Below are 23,630 nucleotides of genomic sequence, written 5' to 3'. Positions count from 1 at the left end.
TTTCATGGACTATCCTCGGATATAGACATTGTGCCCTGCACTCCCTCACAGACTGATACAAAACTTCCTTTTGTTGAACCGAACAACTCTGAAAATTACAAACTAAAGCTTAGGCCCAACAAGTCGAGCAATTTGATTGTTTAAGTCCTCTCCAAGGTGAAGCGGTTGAATTGTCTCTGACATGTATCCCTCGGACCTGAGTAGAGAAAATACCCGAAAAATGTTGAAACGACAGGCGTATTGTAAATCACTGCGTAGCCACTGCATAGTGACATTATTAATTCTGTTTTTATTGAGTCTTTTAATAATTATTACAAGTATGTTGTTGCACATATATTACCCTATTTCTAGACATGTTTATAATGTTGCTGCTGAACATTCTTTTAGTGACTTACCTCCGCATGAATTGTCTTATAGACTTGCGCTGCGCAATAACACTTTCATTAGTATGTTACATCATTCCCATCAGACTAGTAATGCCACTAATTGTTGGGTGTGTGGCCGACTCCCTCCCTACCAGAATTATGAAGGAGTCTTGCCTTTCTTTCCACATCCATTTACACATAATGGCTCCTGTGGAGCATGGTTCAGTTTAATCAATTCCATAGACTCAGACACAGCAGTTTACCAAGATCATTGGATATGGGGAAACCTGAACCTAGTTTTACTCAAGGTCTGCTACCCTGACAAGGAGGGTCGCCCCAAAAGAACAGGAACTGATCTAGAAAATGAAGTATATGGATTAGGTAATTTTACACCTAATCTCATGATTCTAAATGTCGTATCCGAAATTGAACTAGTCTTACCCACCATGTCAGTATTCCCAGCGAAGGGTGAATTGTGTGTAAGAAAGGTTGGGTCCATACATATGGGCCATAGTAAATGCACTACTATAGTAGAATTCAGTGATCAAGGCAAATCTTCATTTAGAGCTTCTCGCCACTCCTACTTTATATGTGGTCAGACTGCATATATGCGTCTACCTCTAGATTGGGATGGTACCTGCTACATTGCATTCCTTTTGCCACCTGTTTTCCTAGCTCCTCCTGATTATTACAGAAATATTCATTTAGTACACAACAGAGAGCGGAGAGATCTCCCCATTGTCGATTACACTGAGACGGCATGGGACAAGTATGTAGATTTTAATAAAGGCATCTTTCCCTATATAGGTACTGTTACTAATAGTAAGCTGATACGCAGATTAACTAGAACCCTTGAAGCAGTAGTGAATGAGACTATTTCCGCCTTAGGCAATTTAACGGAAGAGCAGTCTGCTATGCGGATTGTTGTGCTTCAAAATCGTCTTGTCCTTGACGTCATCCTGGCTGATAGGGGCGGAGCTTGTAGGGTCATCGGATCAAGCTGCTGCGTATTCATACCAGAAAATTCGCCATCTGTATATAAAGCCATCACTCGCCTTCATAAGATTGTAAACCAGATACACCAGAACCCAGGCACTTGGACTTGGTCCAGTTGGTTTTGGAATGTGATATCAGCCTGGGGATGGAGAGTTTTATCCTTCCTAGGTATTGGCCTTCTCATACTATTCAGTTGCTGTCTATGTCTACAATGTGGACCAGCGATTTGTGGTCTGTGTGCCACATCGTGTATTCCACCACCAAGATTTCATTCGTCACGGAAGAAGAAAGAAGAACAAATGATGCTATATGAACAGATCAATGGATTGATGAAGATCGATATCTCTTGAAGGGCAAGTAGGGGACAAGGAGGGAATGTGGAAATATGGATTTTTCTGGTCAGTTATGTCCCCTATCTTGGACCCCAACGGTTCCATGTGCATGTCACAAGTACATGTATGTTCCCTCCAGTTCCAGTTATGAAGACGCAAATACATGTGCGTCCACCGTCAACATGTCCTCTGTCAGATCCGCCATGAATAGGCCGGATATTCCATTCCTAAATATGAAAGGCCACCGGCTTTGTATGGTTCACTTATGCCATTTTACAGTCCAGGCAAGTAGGCCCTGATTCTGTCATCAAAACTCCTCTTGCTTTCTGCCTCTGAAAGCTCCAGTCTGAGCCTGCATCTGTGACCATGAACTTTGTCTCATTCTCTGCGCGGCTCACGAAGCCTGACATCAGCCTATTCTCTGCCAAGAACTGTATTTCACCTTCGAATTATCTGCTTCCCCCTCAGCCGATGCATTCCTGCCTAGTAGTTTAAGTAAACATTCTTCCAGTTACCAAGCAAAAGGCCCGGTTTCTCTGTCCTCATGCAAGTAATTCATAGCCCTGTTACCATGGAATATTCCTACCCCCTCGCATTCAGTGTAGACACTTAGACGCTTGTACACGCACGCACAGTCAGTATAGAATAGATTCTGTCCGAGAGTCCTTCTCTTGTGGATAACATAGTTCTTTAAACATAGGATGTTAGATATGATTTGGGATTAGGTTGACTTGACCCCCCAGACTTTTCGTCTCCACATGTAGAGCTAAATGTCAAGTCCCCTTCACCCCCTAGTTACACGTCAATTACACGTCATGCTGCTGCGCGCGCATCTAGGCCAAGTATTATCTTATAGATCCACCTATGTATGACATCATAACCAATAATGTTCCTTTTTACTCATTATTACACCCATTTTCGGTTACGCAGACAAAACGTCAATTTCCTTATCAATTGTTACGCCTACTGTATTCACTTCATTGTAATGTATGTACTATAAAAGTTACTTCTTGTCAATAAAGTATGTACTTCACTTCCTGAACCCCCGTGGTGATGGAACTTGGAGCATCCGATTATAATCGATCACTGGAATAAAGCCCATTCCGAAACTCTAATATCACGGATTCTGCCTCTCATTTTACTGAGCTATTTTATAATGTTTCTGTATCAAATTCAGTCCCGGTAAAGGAATTTTTATTTACCACAATTTGAATGGACAGCAGGAGAGAAGGATATTTATGGTGAGTGGGGGTGGGGTTTTGAGGAGTAACCTCATTTGCCTAAGAGCCGGGGTATCTGGGAAAAAAAGTATTTTATGGGGGAAGACTTTCACATCTCCTTGGTGAAATTTGTAGGGCCTTATAACATCCTTTCTGTGGATGCAGATTCAGTCGGAACAGAGGTCCTAGTCCTCGCTCTGCCTTTCAAAGGAACTGTAAATATGCATGGCTTATTTGGCTTTGCCCGGCAGGGTGAGAATGGCGTTTGTCAGCCGTTCGTCAGGCGATCGGAAGGGGTGAGGCAATAATGTATAATTCAATGATCTTCATGATATTTTCTTGATAATATGAAAGCAGGAAAGGGAAGCTTGGCAATAAGCAATCCTAAAGCAAGGTGTGACTCCAGGGAAGAATGACTTGAAAACAACATACAGAAAGACTCATGTAAAAAGGCCCTGATGAGGCTTGAACTCATGACCCCTGGTTTACAAGACCAGTGCTCTGCCACTGAGCTACAAGGCCAGTCTGCACGCAGGATGTAAATTGCAACATGTATTCTTACTGAGGTATGAATATATCTATGATTTTGAGACTCTGTATGGAAACGTAGTTGCATATGAATGTCCACGTGCGTGCACACATTGAAGACCATGCTTAAGGCACTTTTTTTGGAAGTATGAAAAACTACATTTTCATATGAGAAAATAAGAGTTTTCGCATTCAAGACCATACCGATAGCTCTAGTTAGTATGTCTGCAATCAGTGACATATAGAGAACCCACTTATTAGAAGTGATCTGTCTCTGTGGGGCAGACATATGTTAACAGTCATTCATTTGAGACGGCCTAAACTTTAGGAGTAAGAGCTGCTTTCTTATCAATCTATTTATCCAAACTGGTTAATAAGCCAGGAGTGAGTGAAAGGCAATCCTCTGGAAACTCCATGAAAGATCTAATTTCTATTACGCACAAAATACTTCACTTTATTTGACATATTTGTTAAAATGGAACAGTCAGATGATCCCATCTAGCGGATCCTGGCTCTGTCTTGAAAGAGAGTGTAATTATACTACAAGAAATGCTGGCCATCAAAAGAGACTCTGATGGCTTTCCGACGACGGTGGGATTCGAACCCACGCGTGCAGAGCACAATGGATTAGCAGTCCATCGCCTTAACCACTCGGCCACCTCGTCTGCCCTACAGCCCCATCTGAAACCTTGCTTCACAAAAGGTACTGAAGTGTCAATATACTGTACCTAAAAAAGAAAAAAACAGCTGAGGCAAGATCTCACATTCCACGTCTTCCCCCAATCAGGGACCTACATTTCATTTTTGGGAAATTCTTACTATGTGCTAATTACAAATATTCATAAGATTCCCCTAGACTTTGTCAGAACTGTCAAGATATAATTCTATGGGGTTTTGAATTGACAGAGCATATGTTATAGGACAATTATAGAATCTATTCCGTTTGGACTGTATTTTTAATAGTCATGATAACATGCTAGCATGTGAGTCGATCTTGCACAGTGAATGATGGAGCAGTGTCTGTCATCTACTTGGTCAGCTGTAGATGGCTCACCTGGGGAGATGTGAAAAGAGAGAGCTCCAGTGGCGCAATCGGTTAGCGCGTGGTACTTATACAGCAGTACTTGCACTGAGCCATGCTGAGGTTGTGAGTTCGAGCCTCACCTGGAGCAGCCGTGTTGTTTTTCATAAACCATTTCACAAAAAGTAAAGTTTAAACTCAGAGTATGGACGGCCCTTGCTAGAGAGTCTTTACTTCTTATAGGATCTACGTGTCCTACTCCTCTGGGTGCCAAATATCACATATCCTCCGCGATGCTCAGTTTAAACATTCCATGATGTGCCATCTTGCATTTCATGCAAACACCACATCAGTGCATTTAAAAATACATTTGTAGAATAATAAATATGATGAAAACAGTGTTCTCACATGATAACCATAAACTGAAGAGCTGCAAAAAATGCTGTATCAGCTACTTACAATAAAAGGTGACTCGAAAAAACTAGCAAAAGAAGAGCATCATCATATTAAAGGTTCTATTCACCATCTTGAGTTGCACCATAGCAGCTTATGGTGCTTTTCTGCTCAGAGTGTGCCTCCAATCCCACATTCATTTTTAATTTCTTTGCAGTTTAAAAAACAACAATTACTGCTCAAAGTTCACTTTTCAAAACCATTCAACCTATTAAATGTATTTCTCTAACCTATGAATGTGGTCCATGTTCACTTTTCCTCATCTTCATCTCGATACTCCTTTCCCAGAAACCAGGTTCACTTCTTCATTCATCCCACCCATCCAAAGTCACCAAATCTTTGAAGCAAGTCTGCCTATTCTCCCTTTCTCTCTATGTACAAGATACCTTGTATCATTTGAATGGACAGCAGGAGAGAAGGATATTTATGGTGAGTGGGGGTGGGGTTTTGAGGAGTAACCTCATTTGCCTAAGAGCCGGGGTATCTGGGAAAAAAAGTATTTTATGGGGGAAGACTTTCACATCTCCTTGGTGAAATTTGTAGGGCCTTATAACATCCTTTCTGTGGATGCAGATTCAGTCGGAACAGAGGTCCTAGTCCTCGCTCTGCCTTTCAAAGGAACTGTAAATATGCATGGCTTATTTGGCTTTGCCCGGCAGGGTGAGAATGGCGTTCGTCAGGCGATCGGAAGGGGTGAGGCAATAATTTATAACTCAATGATCTTCATGATATTTTCTTGATAATATGAAAGCAGGAAAGGGAAGCTTGGCAATAAGCAATCCTAAAGCAAGGTGTGACTCCAGGGAAGAATGACTTGAAAACAACATACAGAAAGACTCATGTAAAAAGGCCCTGATGAGGCTTGAACTCATGACCCCTGGTTTACAAGACCAGTGCTCTGCCACTGAGCTACAAGGCCAGTCTGCACGCAGGATGTAAATTGCAACATGTATTCTTACTGAGGTATGAATATATCTATGATTTTGAGACTCTGTATGGAAACGTAGTTGCATATGAATGTCCACGTGCGCGCACACATTGAAGACCATGCTTAAGGCACTTTTTTTGGAAGTATGAAAAACTACATTTTCATATGAGAAAATAAGAGTTTTCGCATTCAAGACCATACCGATAGCTCTAGTTAGTATGTCTGCAATCAGTGACATATAGAGAACCCACTTATTAGAAGTGATCTGTCTCTGTGGGGCAGACATATGTTAACAGTCATTCATTTGAGAATGCCTAAACTTTAGGAGTAAGAGCTGCTTTCTTATCAATCTATTTATCCAAACTGGTTAATAAGCCAGGAGTGAGTGAAAGGCAATCCTCTGGAAACTCCATGAAAGATCTAATTTCTATTACGCACAAAATACTTCACTTTATTTGACATATTTGTTAAAATGGAACAGTCAGATGATCCCATCTAGCGGATCCTGGCTCTGTCTTGAAAGAGAGTGTAATTATACTACAAGAAATGCTGGCCATCAAAAGAGACTCTGATGGCTTTCCGACGAAGGTGGGATTCGAACCCACGCGTGCAGAGCACAATGGATTAGCAGTCCATCGCCTTAACCACTCGGCCACCTCGTCTGCCCTACAGCCCCATCTGAAACCTTGCTTCACAAAAGGTACTGAAGTGTCAATATACTGTACCTAAAAAAGAAAAAAACAGCTGAGGCAAGATCTCACATTCCACGTCTTCCCCCAATCAGGGACCTACATTTCATTTTTGGGAAATTCTTACTATGTGCTAATTACAAATATTCATAAGATTCCCCTAGAGTTTGTCAGAACTGTCAAGATAGAATTCTATGGGGTTTTGAATTGACAGAGCATATGTTATAGGACAATTATAGAATCTATTCCGTTTGGACTGTATTTTTAATAGTCACGATAACATGCTAGCATGTGAGTCGATCTTGCACAGTGAATGATGGAGCAGTGTCTGTCATCTACTTGGTCAGCTGTAGATGGCTCACCTGGGGAGATGTGAAAAGAGAGAGCTCCAGTGGCGCAATCGGTTAGCGCGCGGTACTTATACAGCAGTACTTGCACTAAGCCATGCCGAGGTTGTGAGTTCGAGCCTCACCTGGAGCAGCCGTGTTGTTTTTCATAAACCATTTCACAAAAAGTAAAGTTTAAACTCAGAGTATGGACGGCCCTTGCTAGAGAGTCTTTACTTCTTATAGGATCTACGTGTCCTACTCCTCTGGGTGCCAAATATCACATATCCTCCGCGATGCTCAGTTTAAACATTCCATGATGTGCCATCTTGCATTTCATGCAAACACCACATCAGTGCATTTAAAAATACATTTGTAGAATAATAAATATGATGAAAACAGTGTTCTCACATGATAACCATAAACTGAAGAGCTGCAAAAAATGCTGTATCAGCTACTTACAATAAAAGGTGACTCGAAAAAACTAGCAAAAGAAGAGCATCATCATATTAAAGGTTCTATTCACCATCTTGAGTTGCACCATAGCAGCTTATGCTGCTTTTCTGCTCAGAGTGTGCCTCCAATCCCACATTCATTTTTAATTTCTTTGCAGTTTAAAAAACAACAATTACTGCTCGAAGTTCAATTTTCAAAACCATTCAACCTATTAAATGTATTTCTCTAACCTATGAATGTGGTCCATGTTCACTTTTCCTCATCTTCATCTCGATACTCCTTTCCCAGAAACCAGGTTCACTTCTTCATTCAACCCACCCATCCAAAGTCACCAAATCTTTGAAGCAAGTCTGCCTATTCTCCCTTTCTCTCTATGTACAAGATACCTTGTATCATTTGAATGGACAGCAGGAGAGAAGGATATTTATGGTGAGTGGGGGTGGGGTTTTGAGGAGTAACCTCATTTGCCTAAGAGCCGGGGTATCTGGGAAAAAAAGTATTTTATGGGGGAAGACTTTCACATCTCCTTGGTGAAATTTGTAGGGCCTTATAACATCCTTTCTGTGGATGCAGATTCAGTCGGAACAGAGGTCCTAGTCCTCGCTCTGCCTTTCAAAGGAACTGTAAATATGCATGGCTTATTTGGCTTTGCCCGGCAGGGTGAGAATGGCGTTCGTCAGGCGATCGGAAGGGGTGAGGCAATAATTTATAATTCAATGATCTTCATGATATTTTCTTGATAATATGAAAGCAGGAAAGGGAAGCTTGGCAATAAGCAATCCTAAAGCAAGGTGTGACTCCAGGGAAGAATGACTTGAAAACAACATACAGAAAGACTCATGTAAAAAGGCCCTGATGAGGCTTGAACTCATGACCCCTGGTTTACAAGACCAGTGCTCTGCCACTGAGCTACAAGGCCAGTCTGCACGCAGGATGTAAATTGCAACATGTATTCTTACTGAGGTATGAATATATCTATGATTTTGAGACTCTGTATGGAAACGTAGTTGCATATGAATGTCCACGTGCGCGCACACATTGAAGACCATGCTTAAGGCACTTTTTTTGGAAGTATGAAAAACTACATTTTCATATGAGAAAATAAGAGTTTTCGCATTCAAGACCATACCGATAGCTCTAGTTAGTATGTCTGCAATCAGTGACATATAGAGAACCCACTTATTAGAAGTGATCTGTCTCTGTGGGGCAGACATATGTTAACAGTCATTCATTTGAGACGGCCTAAACTTTAGGAGTAAGAGCTGCTTTCTTATCAATCTATTTATCCAAACTGGTTAATAAGCCAGGAGTGAGTGAAAGGCAATCCTCTGGAAACTCCATGAAAGATCTAATTTCTATTACGCACAAAATACTTCACTTTATTTGACATATTTGTTAAAATGGAACAGTCAGATGATCCCATCTAGCGGATCCTGGCTCTGTCTTGAAAGAGAGTGTAATTATACTACAAGAAATGCTGGCCATCAAAAGAGACTCTGATGGCTTTCCGACAAAGGTGGGATTCGAACCCACGCGTGCAGAGCACAATGGATTAGCAGTCCATCGCCTTAACCACTCGGCCACCTCGTCTGCCCTACAACCCCATCTGAAACCTTGCTTCACAAAAGGTACTGAAGTGTCAATATACTGTACCTAAAAAAGAAAAAAACAGCTGAGGCAAGATCTCACATTCCACGTCTTCCCCCAATCAGGGACCTACATTTCATTTTTGGGAAATTCTTACTATGTGCTAATTACAAATATTCATAAGATTCCCCTAGACTTTGTCAGAACTGTCAAGATATAATTCTATGGGGTTTTGAATTGACAGAGCATATGTTATAGGACAATTATAGAATCTATTCCGTTTGGACTGTATTTTTAATAGTCATGATAACATGCTAGCATGTGAGTCGATCTTGCACAGTGAATGATGGAGCAGTGTCTGTCATCTACTTGGTCAGCTGTAGATGGCTCACCTGGGGAGATGTGAAAAGAGAGAGCTCCAGTGGCGCAATCGGTTAGCGAGCGGTACTTATACAGCAGTGCTTGCACTGAGCCATGCCGAGGTTGTGAGTTCGAGCCTCACCTGGAGCAGCCGTGTTGTTTTTCATAAACCATTTCACAAAAAGTAAAGTTTAAACTCAGAGTATGGACGGCCCTTGCTAGAGAGTCTTTACTTCTTATAGGATCTACGTGTCCTACTCCTCTGGGTGCCAAATATCACATATCCTCCGCGATGCTCAGTTTAAACATTCCATGATGTGCCATCTTGCATTTCATGCAAACACCACATCAGTGCATTTAAAAATACATTTGTAGAATAATAAATATGATGAAAACAGTGTTCTCACATGATAACCATAAACTGAAGAGCTGCAAAAAATGCTGTATCAGCTACTTACAATAAAAGGTGACTCGAAAAAACTAGCAAAAGAAGAGCATCATCATATTAAAGGTTCTATTCACCATCTTGAGTTGCACCATAGCAGCTTATGGTGCTTTTCTGCTCAGAGTGTGCCTCCAATCCCACATTCATTTTTAATTTCTTTGCAGTTTAAAAAACAACAATTACTGCTCGAAGTTCACTTTTCAAAACCATTCAACCTATTAAATGTATTTCTCTAACCTATGAATGTGGTCCATGTTCACTTTTCCTCATCTTCATCTCGATACTCCTTTCCCAGAAACCAGGTTCACTTCTTCATTCATCCCACCCATCCAAAGTCACCAAATCTTTGAAGCAAGTCTGCCTATTCTCCCTTTCTCTCTATGTACAAGATACCTTGTATCATTTGAATGGACAGCAGGAGAGAAGGATATTTATGGTGAGTGGGGGTGGGGTTTTGAGGAGTAACCTCATTTGCCTAAGAGCCGGGGTATCTGGGAAAAAAAGTATTTTATGGGGGAAGACTTTCACATCTCCTTGGTGAAATTTGTAGGGCCTTATAACATCCTTTCTGTGGATGCAGATTCAGTCGGAACAGAGGTCCTAGTCCTCGCTCTGCCTTTCAAAGGAACTGTAAATATGCATGGCTTATTTGGCTTTGCCCGGCAGGGCTTGCCCGCCAGGGTGAGAATGGCGTTTGTCAGGCGTTCGTCAGGCGATCGGAAGGGGTGAGGCAATAATTTATAATTCAATGATCTTCATGATATTTTCTTGATAATATGAAAGCAGGAAAGGGAAGCTTGGCAATAAGCAATCCTAAAGCAAGGTGTGACTCCAGGGAAGAATGACTTGAAAACAACATACAGAAAGACTCATGTAAAAAGGCCCTGATGAGGCTTGAACTCATGACCCCTGGTTTACAAGACCAGTGCTCTGCCACTGAGCTACAAGGCCAGTCTGCACGCAGGATGTAAATTGCAACATGTATTCTTACTGAGGTATGAATATATCTATGATTTTGAGACTCTGTATGGAAACGTAGTTGCATATGAATGTCCACGTGCGCGCACACATTGAAGACCATGCTTAAGGCACTTTTTTTGGAAGTATGAAAAACTACATTTTCATATGAGAAAATAAGAGTTTTCGCATTCAAGACCATACCGATAGCTCTAGTTAGTATGTCTGCAATCAGTGACATATAGAGATCCCACTTATTAGAAGTGATCTGTCTCTGTGGGGCAGACATATGTTAACAGTCATTCATTTGAGACGGCCTAAACTTTAGGAGTAAGAGCTGCTTTCTTATCAATCTATTTATCCAAACTGGTTAATAAGCCAGGAGTGAGTGAAAGGCAATCCTCTGGAAACTCCATGAAAGATCTAATTTCTATTACGCACAAAATACTTCACTTTATTTATCATATTTGTTAAAATGGAACAGTCAGATGATCCCATCTAGCGGATCCTGGCTCTGTCTTGAAAGAGAGTGTAATTATACTACAAGAAATGCTGGCCATCAAAAGAGACTCTGATGGCTTTCCGACGAAGGTGGGATTCGAACCCACGCGTGCAGAGCACAATGGATTAGCAGTCCATCGCCTTAACCACTCGGCCACCTCGTCTGCCCTACAGCCCCATCTGAAACCTTGCTTCACAAAAGGTACTGAAGTGTCAATATACTGTACCTAAAAAAGAAAAAAACAGCTGAGGCAAGATCTCACATTCCACGTCTTCCCCCAATCAGGGACCTACATTTCATTTTTGGGAAATTCTTACTATGTGCTAATTACAAATATTCATAAGATTCCCCTAGACTTTGTCAGAACTGTCAAGATATAATTCTATGGGGTTTTGAATTGACAGAGCATATGTTATAGGACAATTATAGAATCTATTCCGTTTGGACTGTATTTTTAATAGTCATGATAACATGCTAGCATGTGAGTCGATCTTGCACAGTGAATGATGGAGCAGTGTCTGTCATCTACTTGGTCAGCTGTAGATGGCTCACCTGGGGAGATGTAAAAAGAGAGAGCTCCAGTGGCGCAATCGGTTAGCGCGCGGTACTTATACAGCAGTACTTGCACTAAGCCATGCCGAGGTTGTGAGTTCGAGCCTCACCTGGAGCAGCCGTGTTGTTTTTCATAAACCATTTCACAAAAAGTAAAGTTTAAACTCAGAGTATGGACGGCCCTTGCTAGAGAGTCTTTACTTCTTATAGGATCTACGTGTCCTACTCCTCTGGGTGCCAAATATCACATATCCTCCGCGATGCTCAGTTTAAACATTCCATGATGTGCCATCTTGCATTTCATGCAAACACCACATCAGTGCATTTAAAAATACATTTGTAGAATAATAAATATGATGAAAACAGTGTTCTCACATGATAACCATAAACTGAAGAGCTGCAAAAAATGCTGTATCAGCTACTTACAATAAAAGGTGACTCGAAAAAACTAGCAAAAGAAGAGCATCATCATATTAAAGGTTCTATTCACCATCTTGAGTTGCACCATAGCAGCTTATGGTGCTTTTCTGCTCAGAGTGTGCCTCCAATCCCACATTCATTTTTAATTTCTTTGCAGTTTAAAAAACAACAATTACTGCTCGAAGTTCACTTTTCAAAACCATTCAACCTATTAAATGTATTTCTCTAACCTATGAATGTGGTCCATGTTCACTTTTCCTCATCTTCATCTCGATACTCCTTTCCCAGAAACCAGGTTCACTTCTTCATTCAACCCACCCATCCAAAGTCACCAAATCTTTGAAGCAAGTCTGCCTATTCTCCCTTTCTCTCTATGTACAAGATACCTTGTATCATTTGAATGGACAGCAGGAGAGAAGGATATTTATGGTGAGTGGGGGTGGGGTTTTGAGGAGTAACCTCATTTGCCTAAGAGCCGGGGTATCTGGGAAAAAAAGTATTTTATGGGGGAAGACTTTCACATCTCCTTGGTGAAATTTGTAGGGCCTTATAACATCCTTTCTGTGGATGCAGATTCAGTCGGAACAGAGGTCCTAGTCCTCGCTCTGCCTTTCAAAGGAACTGTAAATATGCATGGCTTATTTGGCTTTGCCCGGCAGGGTGAGAATGGCGTTCGTCAGGCGATCGGAAGGGGTGAGGCAATAATTTATAATTCAATGATCTTCATGATATTTTCTTGATAATATGAAAGCAGGAAAGGGAAGCTTGGCAATAAGCAATCCTAAAGCAAGGTGTGGCTCCAGGGAAGAATGACTTGAAAACAACATACAGAAAGACTCATGTAAAAAGGCCCTGATGAGGCTTGAACTCATGACCCCTGGTTTACAAGACCAGTGCTCTGCCACTGAGCTACAAGGCCAGTCTGCACGCAGGATGTAAATTGCAACATGTATTCTTACTGAGGTATGAATATATCTATGATTTTGAGACTCTGTATGGAAACGTAGTTGCATATGAATGTCCACGTGCGCGCACACATTGAAGACCATGCTTAAGGCACTTTTTTTGGAAGTATGAAAAACTACATTTTCATATGAGAAAATAAGAGTTTTCGCATTCAAGACCATACCGATAGCTCTAGTTAGTATGTCTGCAATCAGTGACATATAGAGAACCCACTTATTAGAAGTGATCTGTCTCTGTGGGGCAGACATATGCTAACAGTCATTCATTTGAGACGGCCTAAACTTTAGGAGTAAGAGCTGCTTTCTTATCAATCTATTTATCCAAACTGGTTAATAAGCCAGGAGTGAGTGAAAGGCAATCCTCTGGAAACTCCATGAAAGATCTAATTTCTATTACGCACAAAATACTTCACTTTATTTGACATATTTGTTAAAATGGAACAGTCAGATGATCCCATCTAGCGGATTGTGGCTCTGTCTTGAAAGAGAGTGTAATTATACTACAAGAAATGCTGGCCATCAAAAGAGACTCTGATGGCTTTCCGACAAAGGTGGGATTCGAACCCACGCGTGCAGAGCACAATGGATTAGCAGTCCATCGCCTTAACCACTCGGCCACCTCGTCTGCCCTACAGCCCCATCTGAAACCTTGCTTCACAAAAGGTACTGAAGTGTCAATATACTGTACCTAAAAAAGAAAAAAACAGCTGAGGCAAGATCTCACATTCCACGTCTTCCCCCAATCAGGGACCTACATTTCATTTTTGGGAAATTCTTACTATGTGCTAATTACAAATATTCATAAGATTCCCCTAGACTTTGTCAGAACTGTCAAGATATAATTCTATGGGGTTTTGAATTGACAGAGCATATGTTATAGGACAATTATAGAATCTATTCCGTTTGGACTGTATTTTTAATAGTCATGATAACATGCTAGCATGTGAGTCGATCTTGCACAGTGAATGATGGAGCAGTGTCTGTCATCTACTTGGTCAGCTGTAGATGGCTCACCTGGGGAGATGTGAAAAGAGAGAGCTCCAGTGGCGCAATCGGTTAGCGCACGGTACTTATACAGCAGTACTTGCACTGAGCCATGCCGAGGTTGTGAGTTCGAGCCTCACCTGGAGCAGCCGTGTTGTTTTTCATAAACCATTTCACAAAAAGTAAAGTTTAAACTCAGAGTATGGACGGCCCTTGCTAGAGAGTCTTTACTTCTTATAGGATCTACGTGTCCTACTCCTCTGGGTGCCAAATATCACATATCCTCTGCGATGCTCAGTTTAAACATTCCATGATGTGCCATCTTGCATTTCATGCAAACACCACATCAGTGCATTTAAAAATACATTTGTAGAATAATAAATATGATGAAAACAGTGTTCTCACATGATAACCATAAACTGAAGAGCTGCAAAAAATGCTGTATCAGCTACTTACAATAAAAGGTGACTCGAAAAAACTAGCAAAAGAAGAGCATCATGATATTAAAGGTTCTATTCACCATCTTGAGTTGCACCATAGCAGCTTATGGTGCTTTTCTGCTCAGAGTGTGCCTCCAATCCCACATTCATTTTTAATTTCTTTGCAGTTTAAAAAACAACAATTACTGCTCGAAGTTCACTTTTCAAAACCATTCAACCTATTAAATGTATTTCTCTAACCTATGAATGTGGTCCATGTTCACTTTTCCTCATCTTCATCTCGATACTCCTTTCCCAGAAACCAGGTTCACTTCTTCATTCATCCCACCCATCCAAAGTCACCAAATCTTTGAAGCAAGTCTGCCTATTCTCCCTTTCTCTCTATGTACAAGATACCTTGTATCATTTGAATGGACAGCAGGAGAGAAGGATATTTATGGTGAGTGGGGGTGGGGTTTTGAGGAGTAACCTCATTTGCCTAAGAGCCGGGGTATCTGGGAAAAAAAGTATTTTATGGGGGAAGACTTTCACATCTCCTTGGTGAAATTTGTAGGGCCTTATAACATCCTTTCTGTGGATGCAGATTCAGTCGGAACAGAGGTCCTAGTCCTCGCTCTGCCTTTCAAAGGAACTGTAAATATGCATGGCTTATTTGGCTTTGCCCGGCAGGGTGAGAATGGCGTTCGTCAGGCGATCGGAAGGGGTGAGGCAATAATTTATAATTCAATGATCTTCATGATATTTTCTTGATAATATGAAAGCAGGAAAGGGAAGCTTGGCAATAAGCAATCCTAAAGCAAGGTGTGACTCCAGGGAAGAATGACTTGAAAACAACATACAGAAAGACTCATGTAAAAAGGCCCTGATGAGGCTTGAACTCATGACCCCTGGTTTACAAGACCAGTGCTCTGCCACTGAGCTACAAGGTCAGTCTGCACGCAGGATGTAAATTGCAACATGTATTCTTACTGAGGTATGAATATATCTATGATTTTGAGACTCTGTATGGAAACGTAGTTGCATATGAATGTCCACGTGCGCGCACACATTGAAGACCATGCTTAAGGCACTTTTTTTGGAAGTATGAAAAACTACATTTTCATATGAGAAAATAAGAGTTTTCGCATTCAAGACCATACCGATAGCTCTAGTTAGTATGTCTGCAATCAGTGACATATAGAGAACCCACTTATTAGAAGTGATCTGTCTCTGTGGGGCAGACATATGTTAACAGTCATTCATTTGAGACGGCCTAAACTTTAGGAGTAAGAGCTGCTTTCTTATCAATCTATTTATCCAAACTGGTTAATAAGCCAGGAGTGAGTGAAAGGCAATCCTCTGGAAACTCCATGAAAGATCTAATTTCTATTACGCACAAAATACTTCACTTTATTTGACATATTTGTTAAAATGGAACAGTCAGATGATCCCATCTAGCGGATCCTGGCTCTGTCTTGAAAGAGAGTGTAATTATACTACAAGAAATGCTGGCCATCAAAAGAGACTCTGATGGCTTTCCGACGAAGGTGGGATTCGAACCCACGCGTGCAGAGCACAATGGATTAGCAGTCCATCGCCTTAACCACTCGGCCACCTCGTCTGCCCTACAGCCCCATCTGAAACCTTGCTTCACAAAAGGTACTGAAGTGTCAATATACTGTACCTAAAAAAGAAAAAAACAGCTGAGGCAAGATCTCACATTCCACGTCTTCCCCCAATCAGGGACCTACATTTCATTTTTGGGAAATTCTTACTATGTGCTAATTACAAATATTCATAAGATTCCCCTAGACTTTGTCAGAACTGTCAAGATATAATTCTATGGGGTTTTGAATTGACAGAGCATATGTTATAGGACAATTATAGAATCTATTCCGTTTGGACTGTATTTTTAATAGTCATGATAACATGCTAGCATGTGAGTCGATCTTGCACAGTGAATGATGGAGCAGTGTCTGTCATCTACTTGGTCAGCTGTAGATGGCTCACCTGGGGAGATGTGAAAAGAGTGAGCTCCAGTGGCGCAATCGGTTAGCGCGTGGTACTTATACAGCAGTACTTGCACTGAGCCATGCCGAGGTTGTGAGTTCGAGCCTCACCTGGAGCAGCCGTGTTGTTTTTCATAAACCATTTCACAAAAAGTAAAGTTTAAACTCAGAGTATGGACGGCCCTTGCTAGAGAGTCTTTACTTCTTATAGGATCTACGTGTCCTACTCCTCTGGGTGCCAAATATCACATATCCTCCGCGATGCTCAGTTTAAACATTCCATGATGTGCCATCTTGCATTTCATGCAAACACCACATCAGTGCATTTAAAAATACATTTGTAGAATAATAAATATTATGAAAACAGTGTTCTCACATGATAACCATAAACTGAAGAGCTGCAAAAAATGCTGTATCAGCTACTTACAATAAAAGGTGACTCGAAAAAACTAGCAAAAGAAGAGCATCATCATATTAAAGGTTCTATTCACCATCTTGAGTTGCACCATAGCAGCTTATGGTGCTTTTCTGCTCAGAGTGTGCCTCCAATCCCACATTCATTTTTAATTTCTTTGCAGTTTAAAAAACAACAATTACTGCTCGAAGTTCACTTTTCAAAACCATTCAACCTATTAAATGTATTTCTCTAACCTATGAATGTGGTCCATGTTCACTTTTCCTCATCTTCATCTCGATACTCCTTTCCCAGAAACCAGGTTCACTTCTTCATTCATCCCACCCATCCAAAGTCACCAAATCTTTGAAGCAAGTCTGCCTATTCTCCCTTTCTCTCTATGTACAAGATACCTTGTATCATTTGAATGGACAGCAGGAGAGAAGGATATTTATGGTGAGTGGGGGTGGGGGTTTGAGGAGTAACCTCATTTGCCTAAGAGCCGGGGTATCTGGGAAAAAAAGTATTTTATGGGGGAAGACTTTCACATCTCCTTGGTGAAATTTGTAGGGCCTTATAACATCCTTTCTGTGGATGCAGATTCAGTCGGAACAGAGGTCCTAGTCCTCGCTCTGCCTTTCAAAGGAACTGTAAATATGCATGGCTTATTTGGCTTTGCCCGGCAGGGCTTGCCCGCCAGGGTGAGAATGGCGTTTGTCAGGCGTTCGTCAGGCGATCGGAAGGGGTGAGGCAATAATTTATAATTCAATGATCTTCATGATATTTTCTTGATAATATGAAAGCAGGAAAGGGAAGCTTGGCAATAAGCAATCCTAAAGCAAGGTGTGACTCCAGGGAAGAATGACTTGAAAACAACATACAGAAAGACTCATGTAAAAAGGCCCTGATGAGGCTTGAACTCATGACCCCTGGTTTACAAGACCAGTGCTCTGCCACTGAGCTACAAGGCCAGTCTGCATGCAGGATGTAAATTGCAACATGTATTCTTACTGAGGTATGAATATATCTATGATTTTGAGACTCTGTATGGAAACGTAGTTGCATATGAATGTCCACGTGCGCGCACACATTGAAGACCATGCTTAAGGCACTTTTTTTGGAAGTATGAAAAACTACATTTTCATATGAGAAAATAAGAGTTTTCGCATTCAAGACCATACCGATAGCTCTAGTTAGTATGTCTGCAATCAGTGACATATAGAGAACCCACTTATTAGAAGTGATCTGTCTCTGTGGGGCAGACATATGTTAACAGTCATTCATTTGAGACGGCCTAAACTTTAGGAGTAAGAGCTGCTTTGTTATCAATCTATTTATCCAAACTGGTTAATAAGCCAGGAGTGAGTGAAAGGCAATCCTCTGGAAACTCCATGAAAGATCTAATTTCTATTACGCACAAAATACTTCACTTTATTTGACATATTTGTTAAAATGGAACAGTCAGATGATCCCATCTAGCGGATCCTGGCTCTGTCTTGAAAGAGAGTGTAATTATACTACAAGAAATGCTGGCCATCAAAAGAGACTCTGATGGCTTTCCGACGAAGGTGGGATTCGAACCCACGCGTGCAGAGCACAATGGATCAGCAGTCCATCGCCTTAACCACTCGGCCACCTCGTCTGCCCTACAGCCCCATCTGAAACCTTGCTTCACAAAAGGTACTGAAGTGTCAATATACTGTACCTAAAAAAGAAAAAAACAGCTGAGGCAAGATCTCACATTCCACGTCTTCCCCCAATCAGGGATCTACATTTCATTTTTGGGAAATTCTTACTATGTGCTAATTACAAATATTCATAAGATTCCCCTAGACTTTGTCAGAACTGTCAAGATATAATTCTATGGGGTTTTGAATAGACAGAGCATATGTTATAGGACAATTATAGAATCTATTCCGTTTGGACTGTATTTTTAATAGTCATGATAACATGCTAGCATGTGAGTCGATCTTGCACAGTGAATGATGGAGCAGTGTCTGTCATCTACTTGGTCAGCTGTAGATGGCTCACCTGGGGAGATGTGAAAAGAGAGAGCTCCAGTGGCGCAATCGGTTAGCGCGCGGTACTTATACAGCAGTACTTGCACTGAGCCATGCCGAGGTTGTGAGTTCGAGCCTCACCTGGAGCAGCCGTGTTGTTTTTCATAAACCATTTCACAAAAAGTAAAGTTTAAACTCAGAGTATGGACGGCCCTTGCTAGAGAGTCTTTACTTCTTATAGGATCTACGTGTCCTACTCCTCTGGGTGCCAAATATCACATATCCTCCGCGATGCTCAGTTTAAACATTCCATGATGTGCCATCTTGCATTTCATGCAAACACCACATCAGTGCATTTAAAAATACATTTGTAGAATAATAAATATGATGAAAACAGTGTTCTCACATGATAACCATAAACTGAAGAGCTGCAAAAAATGCTGTATCAGCTACTTACAATAAAAGGTGACTCGAAAAAACTAGCAAAAGAAGAGCATCATCATATTAAAGGTTCTATTCACCATCTTGAGTTGCACCATAGCAGCTTATGGTGCTTTTCTGCTCAGAGTGTGCCTCCAATCCCACATTCATTTTTAATTTCTTTGCAGTTTAAAAAACAACAATTACTGCTCGAAGTTCACTTTTCAAAACCATTCAACCTATTAAATATATTTCTCTAACCTATGAATGTGGTCCATGTTCACTTTTCCTCATCTTCATCTCGATACTCCTTTCCCAGAAACCAGGTTCACTTCTTCATTCATCCCACCCATCCAAAGTCACCAAATCTTTGAAGCAAGTCTGCCTATTCTCCCTTTCTCTCTATGTACAAGATACCTTGTATCATTTGAATGGACAGCAGGAGAGAAGGATAATTATGGTGAGTGGGGGTGGGGTTTTGAGGAGTAACCTCATTTGCCTAAGAGCCGGGGTATCTGGGAAAAAAAGTATTTTATGGGGGAAGACTTTCACATCTCCTTGGTGAAATTTGTAGGGCCTTATAACATCCTTTCTGTGGATGCAGATTCAGTCGGAACAAAGGTCCTAGTCCTCGCTCTGCCTTTCAAAGGAACTGTAAATATGCATGGCTTATTTGGCTTTGCCCGGCAGGGTGAGAATGGCGTTCGTCAGGCGATCGGAAGGGGTGAGGCAATAATTTATAATTCAATGATCTTCATGATATTTTCTTGATAATATGAAAGCAGGAAAGGGAAGCTTGGCAATAAGCAATCCTAAAGCAAGGTGTGACTCCAGGGAAGAATGACTTGAAAACAACATACAGAAAGACTCATGTAAAAAGGCCCTGATGAGGCTTGAACTCATGACCCCTGGTTTACAAGACCAGTGCTCTGCCACTGAGCTACAAGGCCAGTCGGCACACAGGATGTAAATTGCAACATGTATTCTTACTGAGGTATGAATATATCTATGATTTTGAGACTCTGCATGGAAACGTAGTTGCATATGAATGTCCACATGCGCGCACACATTGAAGACCATGCTTAAGGCACTTTTTTTGGAAGTATGAAAAACTACATTTTCATATGAAAAAATAAGAGTTTTCGCATTCAAGACCATACCGATAGCTCTAGTTAGTATGTCTGCAATCAGTGACATATAGAGAACCCACTTATTAGAAGTGATCTGTCTCTGTGGGGCAGACATATGTTAACAGTCATTCATTTGAGACGGCCTAAACTTTAGGAGTAAGAGCTGCTTTCTTATCAATCTATTTATCCAAACTGGTTAATAAGCCAGGAGTGAGTGAAAGGCAATCCTCTGGAAACTCCATGAAAGATCTAATTTCTATTACGCACAAAATACTTCACTTTATTTGACATATTTGTTAAAATGGAACAGTCAGATGATCCCATCTAGCGGATCCTGGCTCTGTCTTGAAAGAGAGTGTAATTATACTACAAGAAATGCTGGCCATCAAAAGAGACTCTGATGGCTTTCCGACGAAGGTGGGATTCGAACCCACGCGTGCAGAGCACAATGGATTAGCAGTCCATCGCCTTAACCACTCGGCCACCTCGTCTACCCTACAGCCCCATCTGAAACCTTGCTTCACAAAAGGTACTGAAGTGTCAATATACTGTACCTAAAAAAGAAAAAAACAGCTGAGGCAAGATCTCACATTCCACGTCTTCCCCCAATCAGGGACCTACATTTAATTTTTGGGAAATTCTTACTATGTGCTAATTACAAATATTCATAAGATTCCCCTAGACTTTGTCAGAACTGTCAAGATATAATTCTATGGGGTTTTGAATTGACAGAGCATATGTTATAGGACAATTATAGAATCTATTCCGTTTGGACTGTATTTTTAATAGTCATGATAACATGCTAGCATGTGAGTCGATCTTGCACAGTGAATGATGGAGCAGTGTCTGTCAGCTACTTGGTCAGCTGTAGATGGCTCACCTGGGGAGATGTGAAAAGAGAGAGCTCCAGTGGCGCAATCGGTTAGCGCGCGGTACTTATACAGCAGTACTTGCACTGAGCCATGCCGAGGTTGTGAGTTCGAGCCTCACCAGGAGCAGCCGTGTTGTTTTTCATAAACCATTTCACAAAAAGTAAAGTTTAAACTCAGAGTATGGACGGCCCTTGCTAGAGAGTCTTTACTTCTTATAGGATCTACGTGTCCTACTCCTCTGGGTGCCAAATATCACATATCCTCCGCGATGCTCAGTTTAAACATTCCATGATGTGCCATCTTGCATTTCATGCAAACACTACATCAGTGCATTTAAAAATACATTTGTAGAATAATAAATATGATGAAAACAGTGTTCTCACATGATAACCATAAACTGAAGAGCTGCAAAAAATGCTGTATCAGCTACTTACAATAAAAGGTGACTCGAAAAAACTAGCAAAAGAAGAGCATCATCATATTAAAGGTTCTATTCACCATCTTGAGTTGCACCATAGCAGCTTATGGTGCTTTTCTGCTCAGAGTGTGCCTCCAATCCCACATTCATTTTTAATTTCTTTGCAGTTTAAAAAACAACAATTACTGCTCGAAGTTCACTTTTCAAAACCATTCAACCTATTAAATGTATTTCTCTAACCTATGAATGTGGTCCATGTTCACTTTTCCTCATCTTCATCTCGATACTCCTTTCCCAGAAACCAGGTTCACTTCTTCATTCATCCCACCCATCCAAAGTCACCAAATCTTTGAAGCAAGTCTGCCTATTCTCCCTTTCTCTCTATGTACAAGATACCTTGTATCATTTGAATGGACAGCAGGAGAGAAGGATATTTATGTTGAGTGGGGGTGGGGTTTTGAGGAGTAACCTCATTTGCCTAAGAGCCGGGGTATCTGGGAAAAAAAGTATTTTATGGGGGAAGACTTTCACATCTCCTTGGTGAAATTTGTAGGGCCTTATAACATCCTTTCTGTGGATGCAGATTCAGTCGGAACAGAGGTCCTAGTCCTCGCTCTGCCTTTCAAAGGAACTGTAAATATGCATGGCTTATTTGGCTTTGCCCGGCAGGGCTTGCCCGCCAGGGTGAGAATGGCGTTTGTCAGGCGTTCGTCAGGCGATCGGAAGGGGTGAGGCAATAATTTATAATTCAATGATCTTCATGATATTTTCTTGATAATATGAAAGCAGGAAAGGGAAGCTTGGCAATAAGCAATCCTAAAGCAAGGTGTGACTCCAGGGAAGAATGACTTGAAAACAACATACAGAAAGACTCATGTAAAAAGGCCCTGATGAGGCTTGAACTCATGACCCCTGGTTTACAAGACCAGTGCTCTGCCACTGAGCTACAAGGCCAGTCTGCACGCAGGATGTAAATTGCAACATGTATTCTTACTGAGGTATGAATATATCTATGATTTTGAGACTCTGTATGGAAACGTAGTTGCATATGAATGTCCACGTGCGCGCACACATTGAAGACCATGCTTAAGGCACTTTTTTTGGAAGTATGAAAAACTACATTTTCATATGAGAAAATAAGAGTTTTCGCATTCAAGACCATACCGATAGCTCTAGTTAGTATGTCTGCAATCAGTGACATATAGAGAACCCACTTATTAGAAGTGATCTGTCTCTGTGGGGCAGACATATGTTAACAGTCATTCATTTGAGACGGCCTAAACTTTAGGAGTAAGAGCTGCTTTCTTATCAATCTATTTATCCAAACTGGTTAATAAGCCAGGAGTGAGTGAAAGGCAATCCTCTGGAAACTCCATGAAAGATCTAATTTCTATTACGCACAAAATACTTCACTTTATTTGACATATTTGTTAAAATGGAACAGTCAGATGATCCCATCTAGCGGATCCTGGCTCTGTCTTGAAAGAGAGTGTAATTATACTACAAGAAATGCTGGCCATCAAAAGAGACTCTGATGGCTTTCCGACAAAGGTGGGATTCGAACCCACGCGTGCAGAGCACAATGGATTAGCAGTCCATCGCCTTAACCACTCGGCCACCTCGTCTGCCCTACAGCCCCATCTGAAACCTTGCTTCACAAAAGGTACTGAAGTGTCAATATACTGTACCTAAAAAAGAAAAAAACAGCTGAGGCAAGATCTCACATTCCACGTCTTCCCCCAATCAGGGACCTACATTTCATTTTTGGGAAATTCTTACTATGTGCTAATTACAAATATTCATAAGATTCCCCTAGACTTTGTCAGAACTGTCAAGATATAATTCTATGGGGTTTTGAATTGACAGAGCATATGTTATAGGA

At 41.1% G+C, this 23,630-nt stretch overlaps 22 non-coding genes across 22 annotated transcripts; 6 read left to right on the top strand and 16 right to left on the bottom strand.

Annotated features, from left to right (window-relative positions):
* Positions 1-3,363: 3,363 nt before the first annotated feature.
* On the bottom strand, positions 3,364-3,435 carry TRNAT-UGU (transfer RNA threonine (anticodon UGU)). Its single transcript has one exon. It is a non-coding gene; the product is annotated as a tRNA-Thr (tRNA).
* A 1,083-nt stretch (positions 3,436-4,518) lies between these two features.
* On the top strand, positions 4,519-4,613 carry TRNAI-UAU (transfer RNA isoleucine (anticodon UAU)). The gene is made up of 2 exons: positions 4,519-4,556; positions 4,578-4,613. It is a non-coding gene; the product is annotated as a tRNA-Ile (tRNA).
* Positions 4,614-5,762: 1,149 nt separating this feature from the next.
* Positions 5,763-5,834, bottom strand: TRNAT-UGU (transfer RNA threonine (anticodon UGU)). The gene has a single exon. It is a non-coding gene; the product is annotated as a tRNA-Thr (tRNA).
* Positions 5,835-6,423: 589 nt separating this feature from the next.
* TRNAS-GCU (transfer RNA serine (anticodon GCU)) lies at positions 6,424-6,505 on the bottom strand. Its single transcript has one exon. It is a non-coding gene; the product is annotated as a tRNA-Ser (tRNA).
* A 412-nt stretch (positions 6,506-6,917) lies between these two features.
* Positions 6,918-7,012, top strand: TRNAI-UAU (transfer RNA isoleucine (anticodon UAU)). Its single transcript has 2 exons — positions 6,918-6,955; positions 6,977-7,012. It is a non-coding gene; the product is annotated as a tRNA-Ile (tRNA).
* A 1,149-nt stretch (positions 7,013-8,161) lies between these two features.
* On the bottom strand, positions 8,162-8,233 carry TRNAT-UGU (transfer RNA threonine (anticodon UGU)). The gene has a single exon. It is a non-coding gene; the product is annotated as a tRNA-Thr (tRNA).
* A 589-nt stretch (positions 8,234-8,822) lies between these two features.
* TRNAS-GCU (transfer RNA serine (anticodon GCU)) lies at positions 8,823-8,904 on the bottom strand. Its single transcript has one exon. It is a non-coding gene; the product is annotated as a tRNA-Ser (tRNA).
* Positions 8,905-10,585: 1,681 nt separating this feature from the next.
* Positions 10,586-10,657, bottom strand: TRNAT-UGU (transfer RNA threonine (anticodon UGU)). Its single transcript has one exon. It is a non-coding gene; the product is annotated as a tRNA-Thr (tRNA).
* A 589-nt stretch (positions 10,658-11,246) lies between these two features.
* TRNAS-GCU (transfer RNA serine (anticodon GCU)) lies at positions 11,247-11,328 on the bottom strand. The gene has a single exon. It is a non-coding gene; the product is annotated as a tRNA-Ser (tRNA).
* A 412-nt stretch (positions 11,329-11,740) lies between these two features.
* Positions 11,741-11,835, top strand: TRNAI-UAU (transfer RNA isoleucine (anticodon UAU)). Its single transcript has 2 exons — positions 11,741-11,778; positions 11,800-11,835. It is a non-coding gene; the product is annotated as a tRNA-Ile (tRNA).
* A 1,149-nt stretch (positions 11,836-12,984) lies between these two features.
* On the bottom strand, positions 12,985-13,056 carry TRNAT-UGU (transfer RNA threonine (anticodon UGU)). Its single transcript has one exon. It is a non-coding gene; the product is annotated as a tRNA-Thr (tRNA).
* A 589-nt stretch (positions 13,057-13,645) lies between these two features.
* TRNAS-GCU (transfer RNA serine (anticodon GCU)) lies at positions 13,646-13,727 on the bottom strand. The gene has a single exon. It is a non-coding gene; the product is annotated as a tRNA-Ser (tRNA).
* A 412-nt stretch (positions 13,728-14,139) lies between these two features.
* On the top strand, positions 14,140-14,234 carry TRNAI-UAU (transfer RNA isoleucine (anticodon UAU)). Its single transcript has 2 exons — positions 14,140-14,177; positions 14,199-14,234. It is a non-coding gene; the product is annotated as a tRNA-Ile (tRNA).
* A 1,810-nt stretch (positions 14,235-16,044) lies between these two features.
* Positions 16,045-16,126, bottom strand: TRNAS-GCU (transfer RNA serine (anticodon GCU)). The gene has a single exon. It is a non-coding gene; the product is annotated as a tRNA-Ser (tRNA).
* A 412-nt stretch (positions 16,127-16,538) lies between these two features.
* On the top strand, positions 16,539-16,633 carry TRNAI-UAU (transfer RNA isoleucine (anticodon UAU)). The gene is made up of 2 exons: positions 16,539-16,576; positions 16,598-16,633. It is a non-coding gene; the product is annotated as a tRNA-Ile (tRNA).
* A 1,174-nt stretch (positions 16,634-17,807) lies between these two features.
* Positions 17,808-17,879, bottom strand: TRNAT-UGU (transfer RNA threonine (anticodon UGU)). Its single transcript has one exon. It is a non-coding gene; the product is annotated as a tRNA-Thr (tRNA).
* A 589-nt stretch (positions 17,880-18,468) lies between these two features.
* TRNAS-GCU (transfer RNA serine (anticodon GCU)) lies at positions 18,469-18,550 on the bottom strand. Its single transcript has one exon. It is a non-coding gene; the product is annotated as a tRNA-Ser (tRNA).
* Positions 18,551-18,962: 412 nt separating this feature from the next.
* TRNAI-UAU (transfer RNA isoleucine (anticodon UAU)) lies at positions 18,963-19,057 on the top strand. The gene is made up of 2 exons: positions 18,963-19,000; positions 19,022-19,057. It is a non-coding gene; the product is annotated as a tRNA-Ile (tRNA).
* A 1,149-nt stretch (positions 19,058-20,206) lies between these two features.
* Positions 20,207-20,278, bottom strand: TRNAT-UGU (transfer RNA threonine (anticodon UGU)). Its single transcript has one exon. It is a non-coding gene; the product is annotated as a tRNA-Thr (tRNA).
* Positions 20,279-20,867: 589 nt separating this feature from the next.
* Positions 20,868-20,949, bottom strand: TRNAS-GCU (transfer RNA serine (anticodon GCU)). Its single transcript has one exon. It is a non-coding gene; the product is annotated as a tRNA-Ser (tRNA).
* A 1,681-nt stretch (positions 20,950-22,630) lies between these two features.
* On the bottom strand, positions 22,631-22,702 carry TRNAT-UGU (transfer RNA threonine (anticodon UGU)). The gene has a single exon. It is a non-coding gene; the product is annotated as a tRNA-Thr (tRNA).
* Positions 22,703-23,291: 589 nt separating this feature from the next.
* TRNAS-GCU (transfer RNA serine (anticodon GCU)) lies at positions 23,292-23,373 on the bottom strand. The gene has a single exon. It is a non-coding gene; the product is annotated as a tRNA-Ser (tRNA).
* Between the last annotated feature and the right edge of the window lie 257 nt (positions 23,374-23,630).

This window comes from Triturus cristatus, chromosome 12 (genome assembly GCF_964204655.1).
Source record: "Triturus cristatus chromosome 12, aTriCri1.1, whole genome shotgun sequence".
Classification (NCBI taxonomy): domain Eukaryota; kingdom Metazoa; phylum Chordata; class Amphibia; order Caudata; family Salamandridae; genus Triturus; species Triturus cristatus.
Note: the sequence above shows the minus strand (reverse complement) of the source record. Positions and strands in the feature narration are given on the sequence as shown.